This window comes from Lactuca saligna, chromosome 7 (genome assembly GCF_052625555.1).
Source record: "Lactuca saligna cultivar CGN05327 chromosome 7, ASM5262555v1, whole genome shotgun sequence".
Classification (NCBI taxonomy): domain Eukaryota; kingdom Viridiplantae; phylum Streptophyta; class Magnoliopsida; order Asterales; family Asteraceae; genus Lactuca; species Lactuca saligna.
In genome coordinates, this window is record NC_136423.1 from 117,676,082 (window position 1) to 117,696,387 (window position 20,306).

Below are 20,306 nucleotides of genomic sequence, written 5' to 3' on the forward strand. Positions count from 1 at the left end.
GATCACGTCAGTAAAGATCTCGCCTTAGAGGTATACTATGTTCTAAATACTGAAAAGCTCTACCCTTATGAGAGCTTAGGACCGTCCGAGATTCTTTACGGAGATTGGTCCAACCCTCGTTAGACCGATACTACTTTCGAAAATTCCACAAGCTTCACCCGAGATCAATCCACTTCTTAGACTTGATAAGTGTTTGCCAACGTCACTCTTTGTATTCCACTCATCTTGATAGAAACCATTAGGAACCCTAACTTCGTAGACGAACCAGTAGGAATCGCTAACTGCACGAATCAAAATCCGCATGCCGTGAGTGAAGGTTGTTAGAACGCCAATCAAAGGCCAGAGTTCATTTGGGAGTGCGAGGACAAACCAAATAGGAAGTACCCTCATTTCATTACTCGGTCATTCATACCTACTTCCCTGCCTAAACCTGAATTTCGGGACGAAATTCCCTCTAATGGGGGGATGATGTGACAACCCAAAAATTTCCGTTAGTTTTAACGTCGAAATCTATTACGTCAAAAATTAGTCTAATTTATCCCGAAAATATTTTTGACCGGATTTAAACCCGATGGAATATTTTAATTAATATTCATCAAGCGAAAATAACTACACATAAATTATCTTTCCATTTAATTGGAAAAAGTTTATTTTTATTTACGGCCATTTAACCGGGTAAAATTGTAAACCCCATTAAACATAAGTATCGGGTAGTCGTGTACCGGGTACAACACCCAAGCCCTATATAAGGGTGGGTGGACACTCCTTAGAAGCCTTTTCCCACCTTAGACTCTTTCTCTCTCTACTTTCTCTCTCTACAAACGGGTTTTGGTCAAAAATCGCCCCTCCGAGCCTCAAATCAGTAAGTAAACCTTCCTAGCTCGTTATCTAACTTATCTAGCTTGCAAATTCATGACTTAATCAGCCAAAAACCTCAAGAACATGTGTTTACGGTCTTGGGAGCCTCTCAAAACCGTAAACCCCTTGGATGTGGGTTTTAATGCTCAAAAACCCTTCAAACCACTTCTCATGTTTAGCATTGGCTTATAGGCTTACCCGAAAGGACTTAGAACACCAAAATCGGACCAAATGGGGAGTAAACATGAGTTTACGGTCTAAGAATGTTCTTAGACCGTAAACCCATGTTCATGGGCCATAAACACCTTTTAAGGTGTTCAACCACCCCTCAAACACTTCCAAAAGCTTCCATGGGTGCTTAGAGCCTTGTAATCCTTCGTTTGATGCACCAAAGCATACAAAAACATGTCACACTTGAGTTTACAGTCCAAGAAGGTTCTTAGACCGTAAACACCTATTCTTAGACCATAAAAACTTCCAAAGGGTGTTAAAGTGCCCTTAACACTTTGTAATGGCTTGGAATTGGACCTAGAACTTCGTATGCTTAACCTACAACCACCAAAACATAGGATTCATGGAAAAAATGAGTTTACTACCATAAAATCATGTGTTTAAGGTAGTAAACTCCCCAAAAACATCTTCTTAGACCGTAAACACCTTTCCAAGGTGTTTTAAGTGCCCTAAACACCTTCCTATGCTCCTAAAAGTGATTAAAACCTTACATGCATGAGTTAGAGCCAACAAAAAACAAAAGAAAGGGCCAAACATGAGTTTACGACTGTAAACTCATGTGTTTACAGCTGCAAACTCCTCAAGGTGTGGTCATGGACCGTAAACTCCAAAAATGGTCCATTTGGAGCCTAAACCACTTCCTATGCCCTAGATTTTGAACCTAGCCAAATTCCATAAGTGTTATAAGACCTTAATGCATCCAAGAACACACCATCCATGAGTTTAAAGCCGTAAACTCATGGGGATAAGGTCTTAGGGCCGTAAACTCTATCAGGAGTTTACTCGTGAAGAGTAAACTCCCTATCTAGGCCATACACACCTATAGATGTTACCCGGGACACTCCTAGCACTTGCCCAAAGTGTTTTTCGCATCTTAGGATGCTTATACGTGTTTAATTAGTATTATATTTACTAATTGTATATAAACATATGTCATCATATGTTAATAGGTCACTAAGTGTGTTCAAGTCTGACTTGACACCGAGCACTCAATCGGCACTTTCGTTCGATCCGCTTACAGCAGGTGAGTTCATACCCCTGAATTAACCTTTTAAATGTTTTTTTACATGCTTTTATGGGGGGAGGGGCATACAAGTTAAACATGCTAGTTATCATATCAATCACATATGATTGATAACCCGCATGCCCAAGGATTTATCACACTGTGAACTGTTTTACCAAGTATAATACTGTAAATGGTTTTCTAAAATGTCTTTACTTGTTCAAATCTTTACTTATATTGTTTTATGAAAGTTATGATCAAAGCGTGTTTATGAAAGGTTTTCAAAGGATTTCTAAAGGTTTTCAAACTGATTTTACAAAAGAATACCAAGTCATGATTGTCTTGCGTATAAAGGTTTTCCAAGGTTTTCTTCCATGTTTTTATACTCCTACTTGGTTTGTTACAACTGCTTTGTTATACTTCTACTTAGTTAATACTCCTACTTAGTTAAGTGTTATTACTTTATTAATGTTTCTACTTCGAGATACACTTATACTTGTTTACGCTCCTACTTCATGATCCACTTTTACTTCGTGATATACTTTTACTTCGTGATACACTCTTACTTCGTGATACACTTTTACTTCGTGATACACTCTTACTTCGTGATACGCTTCTACTTGTAAATGCTCCTACTTTGTAAACGCTCCTACTTATTCACGCTTCCACTTATTACCACTCCTACTTTATTAATGATACTACTTCACAAACCAATCCTACTTTACTAATGCTACTACTTCATGAACCACTCCTACTTTATTAATGCTAGGGAAAACTACAATAAAGTCCCTACATATTGGCCTCATAATCGATTTAGCCCTTACATATTTTTTTATTCAATTAAGTCCCTAATACCGGTAATCGTATTCAATTTAACCCTTTGACCCGGTCAACAGGCCATCCAATTTTCAAAAATTACATTTTCGGCCCATATTTCAAAATTTATTACAAATTTGGTCCAAATTTTACATTTTGGCCCAGATTTTAATTTTTTTTACAAATTTGGTCCAAAATTTACACTTTTTGTCCAAATTTTAGAATTTTATTATGAATTCATCCTAACTTTAATCTTTTTTACAACTTTTTTTCTCAAAAGTTTGTTTCTAACATGTTTTTTCTTTAAAACTCATATTTATACAAAAAAAAACATATTTTCACATAAAAATCTTATTTTATCTATATAAAAACTTTTTTTAAAAACCTTTTTGTATATGAAATATCTAATTATAAAAATAGGTTTGGAATATTTGTATGATTTCTCTTAAAAAATCACTTAAGAAATTAAAAGTAACCCTAAATTATACTATTAAATTATAGTTTGTCAAAAACTAGTTACACTCATTTTAATATTATTTATTTGTGCTTTAATCACATTTATTGGAAAAGTTTAACTAATAGAAGATGCTACATATTGAAAACTTCATATTTTTTGTTTCTCGCTGAATACATGTTCATACATATAGTTCATCATCACTTTGGATTTCTTTATTTAAACTTCTTTGTAAAATCGGATTCATGTGTCAATTTTGTTTGTTGTAATAACAAAAAATACCTATCTAGAATGGAGCAATTGTCATTTGTCGATAAAGGAGGTTTTTGGCAGAAATGGTATTTAACAAATGTAAAAAAGTATTACAAACGTTGATAGTTACAACTCCTACTGAAATCAATATGGATTGTCATATATGAGATTAGAACAACTTTACATACATTTTGTCATATATATGCGATCGAAGGTATGATTTAATTTACGAAGATGTATTAGATTGAAAAATACATATAAACAACTATATTAAAATCTCATAGAATAAAGAATACACACTAAATAGAACACATATTAAAATATCTATATTAATAGTATAATTTAGGGTTACTTTTAATTTAGGGTAACTAGTGTAACTAAGTTTTGACAAACTATAACTTAATAGTATAATTTAGGGTTACTTTTAATTTCTTAATTGATTTTTTAAGAGAAATCACACAAATAATCCAAACCTATTTTTATAATTAGATATTTCATATACAAAAAAGTTTTTAAAAAAAGTTTTTGTATAGAAAAAATAAGATTTTTATGTGAAAATATGTTTTTTTTGTATAAATATGAGTTTTAAAGAAAAAACATATTAGAAACAAACTTTTGAGAAAAAAAGTTGTAAAAAAAGACTAAAGTTATGATGAATTCATAATAAAATTCTAAAATTTGGGCAAAAAGTGTAAATTTTGGACCAAATTTGTAAAAAAAAAAAATTAAAATCTAGGCCAAAAATGTAAAATTTGGACCAAATTTGTAATAAATTTTGAAATCTGGGCTGAAAATGTAATTTTTGAAAGTTAGATGACCTGATGACCGAGTCAAAGGGTTAAATTGAATACGATTACCGGCATTTGGGACTTAATTGAATAAAAAAATATATAAGGGCTAAATCGATTATGAGGCCAATATGTAGGGACTTTATTGCAGTTTTCCCTTAATGCTACTACTTCGTAAACACTTATACCTTATTAGCACTTCCACTTTGAGAAACGCTTCTACTTAGTTAAATGTATTCCTATACTTGAATAGCTATATAAATAATGTTTAAACGACTTAGGAAGGCTAGTTCACGTATTTCCTTTTCCTCGTTTGGATGTGGTCTAGTGGGATCGGATATCCATTCGAAGGTTGCTTGATCATTAGTTATATATCATGTATACATGTATAGACATATGGGTTTGCATAGATCAATTCAGTTATGAGTCTCTACAGCTAGTCCAACTCTTACAACAAAATTCACTGTTTGGGATACATCTTCCGGACACAACCTTCTCCATTGTCTAGTTGGTAACTAGAATCTCTTGTAGGGAGAGCGGACATTGTGTGTATAGATCTATACGGGGTTGACGCCGCCGCACCCTGACTGCTAGCTACAGTCCACGGCCTACCAAGCCTAGGGGTGAAAAATGTCATACATACACTGACGCTTGTAGGGCGTCAAGAACACTAGTGTCGATTATTATGGTTACGAGTATCTCCATGTTTACCTTATAATTCATGGTCTTAAGGTAACGATGTTTAACACTGTATGCTGGAAGCACATTCTTAGAATTACACTGTTTTAGACCATGCTAGACTTAAAATTCATTTGATACTGTCTGGGGTCTGTGTTCACTGTTTTAGACCTTGCTAGACTTATCATTAAATTGATACTGTCTGGGATCTGTGTTCACTGTTTTTAGGTCTTGCTAGACGTATCTTTCATTTGATATCGTCCGAGTTCTGTGTCTCCTTTCGTTAGACTGAGTCAGGCGTGTCGTTCACTCGATACTCACCTGGAGTCTATGATTTCTTTGCCTTAGTCAGCAGTATCCTTTGCTGAGGCATATGCTATTTTCCCTTGTATTTTACTAGTGATATTCTTCTACTTCCTTTAAAATCAAATGCCGTATTTTGGTAATGCTAGTATTTCAGGGAAAACTACTCTTTAAAACATAACACTGTCGGGTTTTAGTAGAAGACTACTTTTAATTAGAAAATATATGATTTTCTGGAAAGGACTCTAATACACTGTTGATTCTAAACTAATACTTTTATAAAGTTATTTGAATAAAATGACACTAAATACTTATGAACTCATCAGCATTTATAAAAATGCTAATAGTCGCTTTCAAATAACTTGTATTCTCAGGTTAGCAATAAACATGTACATCCCAGGAGCTTTAGGTGAAGACAATTTAGTACCAAGCTGCACTTATATTATTACTTGTATTACTTTGAAGTTTCTATGTAATGTAAACCATGTAAAACTATTACTATTAATGCAATGGTTGTTTTACTTTGATTACTATACTACATATGTTGTTACACTTGACATGACATCATCCACCCCATAATGTTTCCGCCGTTCCGTTTTTGGGGTGTGACAGATTGGTATCAGAGCATTGTTTATAGTGAGCTAAGTATATCAATTCATAAAAGATATACAGCCTATAAATACATATGGATAAAACACTCTGACCAAGAATTATACTTTAAAATATAACCATATTTTACCAAAGTATAAGAACATCCAGAATCTAAAAACATGAACAAAGTATCACAAGAAGAACAAGAATAAAAGTCTTCGGATGTTGAGGGTTACCGTCAAACCTGGGCAGTTATGTAGTCGTAAGCTGGAATAAATGTAAACTGATCAACTACATTTATTCGAGATGCGATGAACGTGTGCCTGAGAGTGATAGTGGCGTTACAACAGGTCTGAAACTTACCAACTAGGAATGCTAGAGCCAAACATAAAGTTTAAAATACTATGGGAGTATTTTGGAATACTAAGAGACTCACATTAATCCCAGAATCATGTTCAGAAGACAAGAAACAAATAAGAAATTAAAATACCATAGGGGTATTTTAGGAACCATAGATAATCTTGTGTGATGAACTAAAAAGATCCTTATTGATATACCTACAATTACCGAGGGTATAGTCCCAAACTTATATATAATAAGGATCCCATAGGCTAAGAATGTGTGGTTTTGCTCTACTTCCTTTTCCTTGTTTGGATGTGGATATAGGGAAGTGTCACATATTCGATGGCCTACCCGATCTAAGCTATATATGATTTGTGTACCCTATGTAATTGTAGCAGGACTCGATATGGATCACCCAGTGAAATGTTAATAATCTCTTAGGATTCTTTAGACATTTCCATTCTCGCACGAACCCAGTAGAAAACCCTATCCACTTCAGTACTCGGCGGAAGAATTGATTCAGACCCCGAAGAGGTTCAAGGAGAAGAATTCCAGTCGGAAATAAATGAACTAGGTCTAGACTATTGAAATCACCAAGTGCCTATATCTTTTAGGGACATCGATGAGAAATTCGCCTAAACTTCCGAGATTCCCAATCATCCATCATGAAGCGGTGACACCCAGAGTCGGAATCGAAAGTAAGACGGAGTAGAAATTCAATATGTCTACAGGAGAAGAAAACCCTAGGTAATTACCCGAAGGAAAACCAACACCGGTCCCGGTCAAAGATACGAGGTAGACAGAGGGAGCCAGTACATGGAACCCGAGAAGCGTCTTTTCCTCGTGTTCGTCACGCTAATACACCCAAAAATAATACAATTTAGTGACTTAGTGATTACACTACTCACGCTCTTTGTTAGGTAAATCGCCTTTTCCCGTTGCAAGTAATACGATTAGAACGGAACCCCACACCTCTATTTAGGTTGTTTAGCCCTAAGTCTTCATGAGCCTCTCTTCCCGCGGTCTTCGTTTCGAACTGTTCTCAGATCTTTCCAAGCCGGAGAGTGAACCTTTCCCAGTATAAAGGTAACTTAGTAGGAACAACTCCCATCTTATGGATTTTTTCGATACTCATACTCTTACCTTGATACCCGGACTACATCATAGGGATGTAGGTCGACACTCAGGCAACCAATATCCGAGGCACGGGAAAATTTTATGCCTAATATAGTAAGGATAGACACGCCCAGGGTTAACCATCGTCTCTCACCAGCTTGTGTTCCTTTCCGTGTAGGGAAAAACCATGCCTCCGAAGAAGCGTAACCCATCCGCTGGCAAGAAACCGACTCTCCTATTCGATGAAGCTACGTTCCAAGCTGCAGTCTCAACAGCCGTAGCAGTTGTCATGGCCCATCTGAATTCTAAAAACACCAATGTTAGCAAGAGCCCTATCGGAAATTTCGATCCTAGTAATGGACAGCAGCAACCAACACCTGCATACCCAACCATCCAATAACCTCAACCAACTCCACTGAAGAGAAAGTTCAAGAGCGAGAAAGGAAGTACCTCGGCTTAAGGACCTCCCAAAGGTCAGCAAGCTGAGACAGTCAATACACCTGTAAATCCTTCCATCCCGATTTCAAGAAGACCATACCTAGGAATCCTTCCCCACTGCAGCAAGTGTAGCTACCATCATCATGGTGTATGTTGGGAACTCTGTTGTACTAGGTGCAACATGAAGGGGCATACTTCTCGTGTCTGCAGAACCCCGGTTGAGTTTATTTCATCAACCACCTATGTGGCGATCAATACAGTTGCCACCTATGTGGTGAAGCGGGACACTTCAAAAGGGATGGTCCAACCGAAGGAAACAACAACGACACAGGAGGAATCTAACTCTATTCCTTAGGGAGAAGTATCAAGGAACCCGATAGATTTTGGTACATCTCTCAATCTCAGATATATTACCGAAAACAGTAAAAGGCTAATTCAAAATGTAATTATTTCCTCGTTAAGGCGAAGGTCGCAGCACTATTATAAAATTTAAAATTTCATCAGGTAAAACTATATTGGCTGGATATATACATTACCACCATGTACAATTGAGATGGATAGACCTAGAGTGAGTGAATGCCACCTCATTTCCTGTTCCTTGTTTGGTTGTGGATTTAGGGTGGAGTCACTCAGTCAACAATCCTCTCCACCTTAACTATACATGACTAGTATATGTTAGGCGATTATAGAAATGCCTCGTGAGAATCCATTCATGAAAACGTACTCTAGTTAGAAACACTCAGGACCCTCTATAGTTCCGTGTCGACTCTATCAGTCAACTATCCGCGACGGTGATACACGGGACGAAACCCGAGACACCTAGAACTTGTGTGCCCGTTCAGCACATAACCCTATCGACCCTCATTCTATATCATGCTGAAGTATGCCAACTTTGATGCCTCAATGTTTTTATACTCCTACTTGGTTTGATACTACCGCTTCGTTATACTTCTAATTAGCTAATACTCCTACTTAGTTAAATGCTATTAGTTTATTAACGTTTCTACTTCGAGATACGCTTATACTTCTTTACGCTCCTACTTCGTGATCCACTTTTACTTCGTGATACACTTTTACTTCGTGATACACTCTTACTTTGTGATACACTTTTACTTTGTGATACACTCTTACTTTGTGATATGCTTCTACTTGTAAATGCTCCTACTTTGTAAACGCTCCTACTTATTCATGCTTCCACTTATTGCCACTCCTACTTTATTAATGCTACTACTTCACGAATTACTCCTACTTTATTAATGCTACTACTTCACGAACCACTCCTACTTTATTAATGCTACTACTTCATAAACGCTTATACCTTATTAGCACTTCCACTTTGAGAAATGCTTCTACTTAGTTAAATGTATGCCTATACTTGAATAGCTATATAAATAATGTTTAAATGACTTAGGAAGGCTAGTTCGCCCTATTTCCTTTTCCTTGTTTGGATGTGGTCTGGTGGGATCGGATATCCATCCGAAGGTTGTTTGATCATTAGTTATATATCATGTATACATGTATATACATATGGGTTTGCATAGATCGGTTTAGTTATGAGTATCTACTGCTAGTCCAACACTTACATCAGAATTCACAGTTTGGGATACATCTTCAGGACACGACCTTCTCTGTTGTCTAGTTGGTAACCAAAGTCTCTTGTAGGGAGAGTGGACATTGTGTGTATAGATCTATGCGGGGTTGACGCCCCCGCACCCTGACTGCTAGCTACAGTCCACGGCCTACCAAGCCAAGGGGTGACAAATGTCATACTTACACCGACGCTTGTAGGGCGTCACGTACTCTAGTGTCAATTAGTATGGTTACGAGTATCTCCATGTTTACCTTATAATTCACGGCCTTAAGGTAACGATGTTTAACACTATATGCTGGAAGCACATTCTTAGAATTACACTGTTTTAGACCTTGCTAGACTTATCATTCATTTGATACTATCTGGGGTATGTGTTCACTGTTCTAGACCTTGCTAGACTTATCATTCATTTGATATTGTCTGGGGTCTATGTTCACTATTTTTAGGTCTTACTAGATGTATCTTTCATCTGATACCGTCCAGGGTCTGTGTCTCTTTTCGTTAGACTGAGCCAGGCGTGTCGTTCACTCGAGGTATCCCAGGAGCTTTGGGTGAAGACAATTTAGTACCAAGCTGCACTTATATTATTACTTGTATTACTTTGAAGTTTCTATGTAATGTAAACCATGTAAAACTATTACTATTAATGCAATGCTTGTTGTACTTTGATTACTATACTACATATGTTGTGATACTTGACATGACGTCATCCACCCCATAACGTTTCTGCCGTTCTGGTTTTGGGGTGTGACACATTTTAATACACATCAACTATTTCGTCTACCCATGTTATACCCAACATATTTGTAGATAAAATACATATACAGTTTATAACTCGTATAAAACATCGTATTCAACAATCATCTCAAATAAACAATCAATATATATATATATATATATATATATATATATATATATATATATGTACATATATATAGTACGTATTTATATAAAATACTTCATATCTATGTGTATGATGAAAGTGAGTATACACTCACTTGATTTGATGATAATCGGGCAGCAATTTGTTCCTTAAAATGATCGTTCCTGATAAAACTGGGAGTTTTATTGAGAAACCGGGCTCTACGAGGGTTGGAGCTTCAAAACCGAAAAGATAAAATTTTCTAGGTCTTCAGGCACTTCGGGACGTATTCCGGGCTTTAAAAATGATACCGAGGCTTCATGGGAAGTCAAAATAGTCAAAATATAAGTTTAGGGGTCAAAAATGTCAATTTTCCAAAAGTACCCGGGAAGGCTCGCAGCCCCCCCCCCCCCCCCTTATATAGGGCCGAGGGCTCGGACCTTGTGGCTGAGAAGAGTCCACGTAGTGGTTGCGAGGCTTGGACATGGAGGCTGAGGAGCGAACACGCGGCAGCAGGGGGTTCGGACACGTCTCGCATGCGAAGGCTTGCGACCGAGGTCACACGGGTCTTCAGATGATTGGACCGGAGCTTGGACTTAGAAGGATGCGACACGTATCGCTCCTCGGACATGCCACGATCAGATGATGCAGCTGCTTCGGACACGGGTCAGTAGGTGAGGCGAGGGGGACGTGGCCGGCTCCTATCGATGCGAATTTTTTGAAAATTGCACCCAAAACATCTAAAATTCATAACATTCGCATACGAGCTCCATTTTTGACGTTCTTTATATGCAAGCATAGGAGGGAATATATTCTACAACTTTCGTTTTCGTCAGTCTTTTTTACCGTTGTACTACAAATGACGAGACCTTCGATTCTCGTTTAGGTTATGTCGGCTAAATATTGCTCGATCTTAAATTCGAGTATTTAGTTGTCTACTGCTAAGCTAAAACTTAGAAAAATCATAACTTCCTCATACGAAGTCAGATTTAGATGTTCTTTTTATCAAAACTCTCGGCATAATGAATACTATGACTTTTGCTTAGATTGTTAAGGCTAAAAAGCATTTTATCATAAATTCACTTTTTATGCTTCCCGGTGCCGTGCCGGTTCCGTCGTGAAACTTCGACAGGTAATAACTTCTTCGTTATAACTCGGATTTCGGCGTTCTTTATATCTCCAGAATCCTTGTTTCGGCCACTACAACTTTCTTAAAAGATATCGGCTTTTTCTAATATTTATTTTCAATGCTTATTTTCATTATTAATTAATTACATCATAATAATTAAGCAAATAGGCATATAATTCACATGATATTCACATAATTCCTCTTTATTAGTTCAAAATGAGTTACAAAGGTTGACCTAGACTATTACAACATTATTAATGCTTTTAGCGCATAAACACGGGCGTTACAATTCTCTCCCCCTTAGGATGATTCCGTCCCCGAAATCATACATCAGCAAACAAATGCGGGAAGAGACTCATTATGTCAGTCTCCGTTTCCCAGGTGAGATTTGGCCCATTTGTATGTTTCCATTGCACAAGCACTAAATCGACCATCTTGCGTCGCAAATTTTTAGTCTTACGGTCAACGATTGCCTCTAGTTCTTCGATTAACCTCTTGCTTTCATCCAGCCTTAACTCAAATATTGGAATTATGTTGGGAACATCTCCCATGAACTTCCTTAAATAACACACATGGAAATTGTTATGAATACCATCTAGTTCTTCTGGTAGTTCTAGCTTGTAAGCTTGATTCCCAATCCTCTGAAGAACTTTAAATGGTTCAATAAACCTTGGACTTAACTTCCCTCTTTTACCAAATCTTATAAGTCCCTTCCACGATGAGACCTTAAGCAAAACTGAATCACCAACTTCGAATGTTATCAGTTTTCTTTTCTTGTCAGCATAGCTCTTTTGACGATCCTGAGCTGCAAACATCCTTTCGCAAATCACTTTCAACTTTTCAGCAGTCTGATGGACTATTTCAGGTCCCATAAACTGCTTTTCTCTAGCTTCAAGCCAACAAGATGGCGTACGACACTTTTGTCCATACAAAGCATGATAAGGTGCCATCTTTATGCTCGTGTGGAAACTATTGTTGTAGGAAAATTCTACTAAAGGTAAATGTTCATCCCAGTTACCTTGGAATTCCAGGGTACATGCTCTCAGCATATCTTCAAGTGTTTGTATTGTTCTTTCACTCTGAGCATCACTTTGTGGATGGTAAGCTATACTTAAACACAAATTGGTACCCATTTCCTCTTGTAGACTTTTCCAAAATCGTGACGTGAAATGACTATCACGATCTGATACAATTGTTAGAGGAACACCGTTAAGTCTCACAATTTCCTTCACGTAAGCATTCACAAGCTTATCCATAGACCATTTTTCATTAGCTGCTATGAAGTGTGCACTCTTGGTGAAACGATCCATGACCACCCAAATCATGTCATGACCACTCTTTGTTCTGGGTAGTTTAGTCACAAAATCCACGGTGATGTCTTCCCATTTACCCATGGGTATAGGTAAAGGTTCTAAACTCCCATACGGTTTCTGATGTTGTGCGTTGACTTTTACACATGTCACACACTTGGCCACATACTTAGCAACATCGAGCATCATCGTTGGCCACCAATAATAAGGTTTTAAATCCCTATACATTTTCGTACAACCAGGATGAATCGAGTACATGGTCTTGTGAGCTTCTTCCATCAGAACATCTCTTACTCCTCCCGTCTTAGGTACCCAAATACTATCTTGGAATACCTTCAACCCTTGGTTGTTTGTACCAAATACTAATGATTTGCCCAAGCGTTCTTCTTTTCGGTCATTCTTCTCTAAAGCTTCTTCCTGAGCTTTCTTTATACTCTCCACAATTGTTAAGACAACCTCAATTCTCAATGCTCTTGGCCTTTTCTTTTCAAGGTTGAGTTTCCAACTGAGAGCATCAGCAACAACATTTGCTTTACCAGGGTGATAACGTATCTCACAGTCGTAGTCCTTGAGTACTTCCAGTCAATGTCGTTGCCTCATATTCAATTCCTTCTGATTAAAGAGATACTGGAGACTCTTATGATTAGTGAAAAGTTTGTACTTCGTGCCATAGAGGTAATGTCTCCATATATTGAGAATGAAAACTACCGCTGCCAACTCCAAATCATGAGTAGGGTAGTTCTTTTCATGCTCCTTCAGTTGTCTTGATGCATATGCTATCACTTTATCCCGCTGGTCAGAACACAACCTAACCCAACTCCTGATGCATCACTATAGACTGCGAAGTCTTCAACTCCTTCGGGTAAAGAAAGAATTGGTGCTTCACATAATTTCTTCTTCAACTTCTCAAAGGCTTCCTTATGCTTTTAACTCCAAGTATAAGTAGCTCCTTTGTGGGTCAAGGCTGTCAATGGAGCAGCTATCGAAGAAAAGCCTTGGATAAACCTTCGATAATATCCAACTAATCCTTAAAAGCTTCGGATCTCCATGGGACTTTTTGGTTGTTCCCACTTCATTACAGCTTCAATCTTTGTTGGATTAACCATGATCCCATCTTGGTTGACCACATGACCCAAGAATTGGACTTCTTGAATCCAAAATTCACATTTGGAGAATTTTGCATATGATTTCTCCTTTTTCAAGACTTCTAGCACTTCACATAGATACTTTTCATGCTCCTGCTTGCTTTTCGAATAAATCAATATGTCGTCTATGAATACTATCACAGATTTATCTAGGAATGGTTTACAAACCCTATTCATCAAATCCATGAAAGCTGCTAAGAATTGGTTAGTCCGAACGACATAACCAAAAATTCATAGTGTCCATATCTTGTTCTAAATGCAGTCTTTTCGATATCCTGCTCTCTCACCTTTAGTTGATGGTATCCCGACCTAAGATGGATCTTCGAGAAATAGCTCGAACCCTGTAACTATTCGAACAAGTCATTGATCCTTGGCAATGGGTACTTGTTCTTTATCATTACTTTGTTCAGCTCTCTGTAATCAATGCACATTCTCATGCTCCCATCCTTCTTCTTTACGAATAACACCGGACCTCCCCATGGCGATGAACTAGGTCTAATGAAACCTTTGTCCAATAATCCTGAAGTTGTCTGATAAGCTCTTTCATCTCCGTTGGTGCTAATCGATATGGTGCTTTTGCTATTGGTGTTGTTCCTGGTAACAAGTCTATTCTAAACTCTACTTGTCTATCAGGGGGTAATCTGGGAAGATCTTCGGGAAATACTTCCGGAAATTCACACACCACTGGTATCTCCTGCACCTCCTTCTTTTCCTTCTTAGCATTGATCACAAACGCTAGATATGATGTACATCCCTTGGCCAAACATTTTCTGGATTTCATTGTGGAGATGATTCTAGAACTCACTCGGCATTTGTCCCCATACACCATAAATGAATCTTTTCTGGGTGGGTTCACCCTTATTATCTTCTTCTTGCAAAGAATCTCAGCATCGTTGGCGCTAAGCCAATCCATTCCCAAAACGATGTCAAAACCGTTCAACTCCATGGGTAATAGCTCCTCATGGAATTCGTTTCCGTTTAGGTTGATGATGATGTTCCTAATACGATCACTAACAGGTACAAACTTGCCACTAGCAACCTCGACTATTAAAGCATTATCTAGTCTATCGACAGGCAAAGCTAGTTTTCTACTAAATTCATGCGAAAAAAAGGAGTAGTTGGCTCCAGAATCAAACAAAATTTGGGCAGGTAATTCGTTTACGAGAAAAGTACCTGAAGCGACATTCATTTCCTCCTTTGCAGCTTCAAGTGTCATTTGGAAGGCTCTGGCTTTTGGCTTTGGTGGGAGATTGGGCCTTGCTTCCCCTTTCTTCTTTGGGCAGTCCCTTAAGATGTGCCCTTCCTCACCACACCCATAGCAATCTTTCTTGATGAGGGTGCATTCATTGGCATAATAACCAGGATTTCCACATTTAAAACATGTAACCTCTTCGCCACATTTCCCAGCATGCTTCTTCTTACACTTGTCGCACCATTTTGCTTCTCCTCCTCCTCCTCTCGAACCAGACTTCGAGAATTTACTTTTCTTGTTGGGCCTTGAAGGTCCCTCAAACTTCCTCTTCTCACCAACATTTGTCGTCTCCAGACCCTTCTCTCTGATCTGGGTCTCAACATTCTTAGCAGCCCAGATGGCAGCTTACAATGCGGTTGCTTGCTTAACCATTGGACCAAAATCCGCTGGTAAACCTTGTGCAAACTTATTGACCTTCGAGAGTTTAGTTGGAACTAAGTATGGAATAAGCTTCATCTTTTTAGTGAAACTAGCAGTGTATTCAGTAACGCTTATTTTTCCTTTCTTCAAATTCTGAAACTCATTATTGATTTCCAGAAGATCCTACTCAGAGCAGTATTGCAATTTCAGTTATACCACAAAATCTTCCCAAGACATCTTGCTAGCTTTTCCCTTTGGCATCGAATCAACTAGTAACTTCCACCAACTCAATACACCAGATTTAAACAGAGGAATTGCAAGTGCGGTCTTCTATTTGTTGCTGCACTCACAACTTTCAAACATTGTCTCCATTTCGGAGATCCAATTCATAACTTCCACCGGTGTTGGACTTCCAAATAGACACGGTGGTTTGGATGCCATGAAATCTTTGTATTTGCATCCATGTCCATCACCTCCTCCATCCTGGTTGTTTCGTCTAATAATCGGTGGGTTGGCTTGACCAACAATCCCACTGTAGTTCCCTCCTACCGATTGCCCTTCATTCAAATCAGGCTGTTCAACAGGTATCGTAGTTTCTTCCCTATTTTGTTGTAGCAACCTCCTGGTCTCCTCCATCTGATGATCCAACATTGTCTGAATCATCATTTGCACTCCATCCATCGTTATTGGCTCCAGTGCAGCTCTTTCAGCAGGTACTTGCTCAAGTACTGGTGGTTGATTTCTATTTCCATTTGCATTCCTGGCTCCACTGCGGGTTCTTGTCATCTTGATCTATACACCGAATAAGGTGAATTTAGATCTCTATTCACTATAGACTCTGAAATGTTTACATGCTAGTTCTAATCTCGTAATCATACACTTAGAATCCTACACACATAAGGTTTCCAGATCCGGTCGGCAACATGCCTTAGATCCGAACAAATAATATAATGTATGGAAAACACATAACATTTTAGGCATCCTTCCTAAAATAAACTAGTGTTCACACCTCACAATCCTCGCTTAGCACTCTCAGTTTAAGTCTAGAAATCCTACAAATTCCTAGTTCACTTAAACTAATGCTCTGATACCAACTGTGACATCCCCAATTTCTCGGCCAGAGAAGACCGATTTTGTTTATCCTTGTTTGAAAATCACAGTAATATTTTACATAAAAGTGTTGCGAAATTTGTTCCCAAAATAAAAATATAATAAATATATATCAAAGCATTTCGATAGAAATGTATTTCATTAAAAAGACTCGCGATGTCATGTTTGATACAGATCAAAAGCATAAACAGTACATTATAAGCCTTACAACAGTTATTTACAACTACTAGCCTATAATCCAAAAATCCCTCATCATCATCCAAATTATGCTCTGGGTCCACTACCTGTAAAACAAAAAGCTGAGTGGGTCAGGCTCGGGAGCCTGGTGAGCATATAGGGTTTTCAACCCACAAATAATAATAAATTTATTAATTTCATCGATCAATAATAAATTTATTAATTTTATCAAACCAACAATAACCCTGATTACCCATTCCCGTTATCCTCACTTTATGTCCCTAAACACCTATACAAGGGACCTAGTCTAAGGATTTTATCATCGGGATGGACTTTACTGCTAAGGGGATTCCTTAGCCATATATGTCTGTAAGACAACCATGAGGGGGATGGAGTACACCGGTAAACATCAAGCCCACAAACACCTACAGGTTGCGAGCCTGCTAGCGTTCCACTAGACTGTCTAGAAGAGTCTGTGGTCTTCATCCATACTCTACTGGATGACCGGAACAACAACAACAACATCGAGGCCTCTCATCATTTTAACACACATCAACTATTTCATCTACCCATGTTTTACCCAACATATTTGTAGATAAAATACATATACAGTTTATAACTTGTATAAAACATTGTATTCAACAATCATCTCAAATAAACAATCAATATATATATATATATATATATATATATATATATATATATATATATATACGCATAGCACGTATTTATATAAAATACTTCATATCTATGTGTAAGATGAAAGTGACTATACACTCACTTGATTTGATGATAATCGGGCAGCAATTTGTTCCTTAAAATGATCGTTCCTGATAAAACCGGGAGTTTTATTGAGAAACCGGGCTCTGCCAGCGTTGGAGCTTCAAAACCGAAAAGATAAAATTTTCCGGGTCTTCGGGCACCCCGGGACGTATTCCGGGCTTTAAAAATGATACCAGGGCTTCAGGGGAAGTCAAAATAGTCAAAATATAAGTTTAGGGGTGAAAAATGTAAGTTTTCCAAAATTACCCGGGAAGGTTTGCAGCCCCCCCCCCCTTTATATAGGGCCGAGGGCTCGGACCTTGTGGCTGAGAAGGGTCCACATAGTGGCTGCGAGGCTCGGACATGGAGGATAAGGAGCGAACACGCGGCAGCAGGGGGTTCGGATACGTCTCGCATGCGAGGGCTTGCCACCGAGGTCACATGCGTGTTCAGATGATTGGACCGGAGCTCGGACTTAGAAGGACGCTACACCCATCGCTCCTCGGACGCACAACGATCAGATGACGCAGCTGCTTTGGACACGGGTCAGTAGGTGAGGCGAGGGTGACGTGGCCAGCTCCTATCCATGCGAATTTTTCGAAAATTGCACCCAAAACTTCTAAAAATCATAACATTCGCATACGAACTCCATTTTTAACGTTCTTTATGTGCACACGTAGGCGGGAATATATTCTACAACTTTCATTTAGACTTCGTCGGCTAATTTTGAATTTAGTTTTAATATTATTATTTTTAACAGACCGGGACAGGAAAATCCATTATAAATTCATAACATCTTCATCCGACGTCCGTTTTTGTTAGTCTTTTTTACCGTTGTACTAAAAATGACGAGACCTTCGATTCTCGTCTAGGTTGTGTCGGCTAAATATCGCTCGATCTTAAATTCGAGTATTTAGCTGTCTACTGCTAAGCTAAAACTTAGAAAAATCATAACTTCCTCATACAAAGTCAGATTTGGATGTTCTTTTTATCAAAATTCTCAGCATAACGAATACTATGACTTTTGTTTAGATTGTTAAGGCTAATAAGCACTTTATCGTAAATTCATTTTTTACGCTTCCCGGTGCCGTGCCGGTTCCGTCGCGAAACTTCGATAGGTCATAACTTCTTCGTTATAACTCGGATTTCGGCGTTCTTATATCTCCGGAATCCTTGTTTCGGCCACTACAACTTTCTTAAAAGATATAGGCTTTTTCTAATAATTATTTTCAATGCTTATTGTCATTATTAATTAATTAAATCATAATAAGTACGCAAATAAGCATATAATTCACATGATATTCACATAATTCCTCTTTATTACATCAAAATGAGTTACAAACGTTGGCCTAGACTATTACAATATTATTAATGCTTTTAGCCCAGAAACACGGGTGTTACACTAAACACTCGAAAAGGTCACAAACAAAGTCTTTCTCAATCTCTCTCTCTCTCTATCTCTCTCTCCCAAATCTCTCTCAACTTTTTATAATCACTCGAGGCATCCCGACCCTTAACTTGGTCAACAATCACTTGAAACAGGAAGATTATTTGAAAAACAGCCATATTGTGTCGAACCTCTTAGAACCGAACCTCTTAGAGCCGAAACCCTTAGGACCGAAGTCTCTAAGGAACCGAAACCCTAGAAAACTGAAACCAGCTTCTAAGCGAACCAAGCTGCTAAGAACTAAACTCCCTAAGAACCAAAACAGCCCCCAAGAACTGAACCTTCCTACAGACCGAATGCGCCCTTCGGCCCGAAACCCATTTCGGTTCCTCCCCCTGCGGTTCGGATTGAGTCCCTTCGCCTTCGCTTCAGCATGTCGCCTGCGAGCTTCCCTTCTCACCAAACCTTCCCTTTGATTTCGGTTCCCGTTCGACGAGTTCGCCTATGAGCTAAAAACACACGAGGTCAACTACGCCATGCACGACCTCAAGCTGGGGGTAGTGGTGTCCGCTCTAAGGATCTGGAGGCACTAGCTCAATAGGATGAAGTGTACCATCTTCACCGATCATAAAAGCCTTCAACACATCCTCAATCAAAAGGAGCTCAACATGAGGCAGAGATGATAGGTAGAGCTACTAAATGATTACAAATGTGAAATTCGTTATCACCCAGGCAAAGCCAATGTAGTGGCTGACGCCTTCAGCCGAAATGAATACTCGGGCCGTCGAGTAAGGTCATTAACCATGACAATTCTTTCACATTTGTCTATGCAAATTAAGAAGGCTTAGCCGGAAGCCCTAAAATCAGAAAACATAACAAGAGAACCCCTAAGAGGAATCGATAAGAACTTAGAAATCAAGGGTGACGGGATACACTATTTCATGAATCGCATCTGGACCCCCAAGTTTGGGGGATTCAGGGATGTCGTCATGAATGAAGCATACAAAACTCGCTACTCAGTACACCCTGGTTCAGACAAGATGTACCTGGAGCTCAAGAAACTCTATTGGTGGCCAAACATGAAAGCCGAAATAGTTGCCTACATGAGTAAGTTCTTGACCTGCGCCAAAGTCAACGTCAAATACCAAAAACCATCGGGTTTGTTGCAACAACCAGGAATACTCGAGTTGAAGTGGGAACAGATCATGATGGATTTCATCACCAAATTGCCCATGTTTCCAAGTGGGTACGATACCATCTAGGTAATTGTCGATCGGTTGACCAAATCTTCCCACTTCCTGCCAATCAAAGAAACCTTCAAGATGGAGAGACATACACGAATCTACATCTG